Below are 2,515 nucleotides of genomic sequence, written 5' to 3'. Positions count from 1 at the left end.
AATACCTATGCTAGAGATAAGCAGTAGTTGCTTATACCCTTAGTATAGGGGACCCAAAGGTGAACATTTTCTAAACCGGGAGTCGATGTTCCCGAGTATATTATATATATATATATATAGATATAGTTTTCAAACTATTAATCGAATAAGGTTTATTCGATAACTTTATTTTATTTAATGAATATTGTTTTGAATATTCATTCGAGGACTTATGACTCCGCTTATTTTATTAAATGAATATTATTTTGAATATTCATTCGAGGGCTTATGACTCCGCTCCTTTTATTAAATAATATCCTTTATTTTATTAAAGAATAATGTTTCGATAATCAAACTTATTTTCGATTATTCAAATAAAGATCGTACTTTCGTATAAGTATATCTTTGGTTATTTACTATTCATTTCAAGTATGAGTCTTAAAACTTCTACTTCAATTATTTTTATAAGGATTATCCTTATGGGAATATTATTTAAATAATAATATTCAGATATTTTCTAATATGTCGGGACTGATTTATTTCATTAAATCAGCATTACTCCAAACATTCTTAAAAATGTTTTCGAGTCTTCAAAATGATTTTAAAAGTTAGGGCGGATCCCAAAACTCATTTTTATATTTAAGATCTTCCTTTCGAAGGAGATTTTAAATACTCGCTCAAAACCTGAGGGATCCGACTCTGTGGTATATTTTATATTCGCAACAAGGTTGCTGTTTTGATACAAGAGTTTTTGATTACTTACCCAACACTCGGGAAGTAAAATTCTTGGAATAAGTTAATCCATTAACAGGCACCGCCTGGGAAATATCGGTGAGTTTTCCTTTCCAACTAGATACAACTTCTTGGTGGAGCCGTATCAACAAGTTTCTACTTGGGGAAAGTGGGGACGAACTTTGCATTCCAGAGTCATAGATTTCATCTGAACTAGGAGTGGCGTAAGGGGTCGAGTGGCGCCGGCCCAGCCTTATTATACTGGCCCAAATGGCCCGGAAGTTCCGCTAAGACGGTCCATTCCTTAGGAGTCCAGTGTTCGATTGACAAGTAAATCCGACTGTTCTCCTCTACATGTAGAAAATGGTGGGGTTGCACTACTGCGACTGATCATCGTAAGTGGTCTTCCGGGTGCGGCAAACTCCCGTAATGAGTTCATCATCCAATTGGATATTTCTGCAACATTACCCAGAGCACTTCGATAGAAATGCTACGGTTGGGAGATTGTTGAGTGTTGGCAGGGTCGAGTTTCCAAAATGATGCTTGCATCAAATGAAGTATCTCGTAAATTCATTTTATTTTGATGATATTTCAAAGATTGATTCTATACAAGATTTGTCTTGTAGCTTAATCTATGGGATGAACTATTTATACATTAAACGGTGGTAGTTCAAGCAGTATTTGGAAAAGATTTAAGTATATTGGAGTATCTTGTAACTTCATCTTTTCAACTTATATCTAGTTAATGATTATCTTATGAATAACAAAGGTTTTAAGAAAAATGTTGAGACAAGGTTAGATATAGGAGATCACCTTGCAACAATATTTTTATACAATTATAAATTGGAACTCTGTGTATATTATACATGTTAGAGGATTTCAAAGATTGTGAAAAGTATATAGGTATATATATATATACTGAATATTTTGCGACTTAGGTCGCGTTAAGATATCAACTTGGTTCATTTCTTCTTGACCAAGACTTTCATGAGTGCTATGAGAATGCTCATATATTGTTAACCATTATACATATTATTTCGGTGAGCTTGTTGCTCACCCTTGCTTTCTTCTTTCATCATACAACAACAGATAGACAAGATGAACAGGATCAAGCTCCCAATTCGCGAGCGGATAGGAAATGTTCCGCAGCTTCCTGTAGGCGTTGATGCCGTTGTAGCTGAGGTAGGGTCTACCAATAGGCTAGGCTTTCAACTTTTGATGTACCAGACTTATGTATATTTATGAATTGTAATAATGGCAAAGAATATGTAAATTTATTCAGAACCCTTTTGAGGTGTAATGGCTTATAATTGTGGAATAAAATGACTTGTGTTATTTTTGGTATTCATCTCTGAGACTATAACTTGTGGTGTGTGTGTGTATATCGTGGGGTCACAGTACGCAGTAGTTGGTTGATTGTTAAGATTGAGTATCGTTAAGGGAAATGGAACTCGTGACAACCCGGATCCCCGACCCCGGATTTGGGGGTATTACAACATCCTTCAAGCTGCTTTTTGTAGACTTGTCAATCCAGCTGGTTGGATTGTTTGTTGATTATTTATCTTGGATATTGAACTGGTTTGTGATTTTGTACTTTGAGAATATCACTCGAGATCTCCAATTAGGCATATAGAGATCTTGACATCTCGATAAGTATATTGTACTTCTCGAGATCTCTATTGCTCTAGTGAATTTAACTTATAGAGGTCTCTGAGTTCTCGAATGAACCTTTGGCTTGTCGAGATCTCTCAGCATCATGTCTTCACTTTGACTTGTCGATAATCTTAGAGTTCTCTAGTGAATT

Source organism: Apium graveolens, chromosome 3 (assembly GCF_009905375.1).
Source record: "Apium graveolens cultivar Ventura chromosome 3, ASM990537v1, whole genome shotgun sequence".
Classification (NCBI taxonomy): Eukaryota; Viridiplantae; Streptophyta; class Magnoliopsida; order Apiales; family Apiaceae; genus Apium; species Apium graveolens.
Note: the sequence above shows the minus strand (reverse complement) of the source record.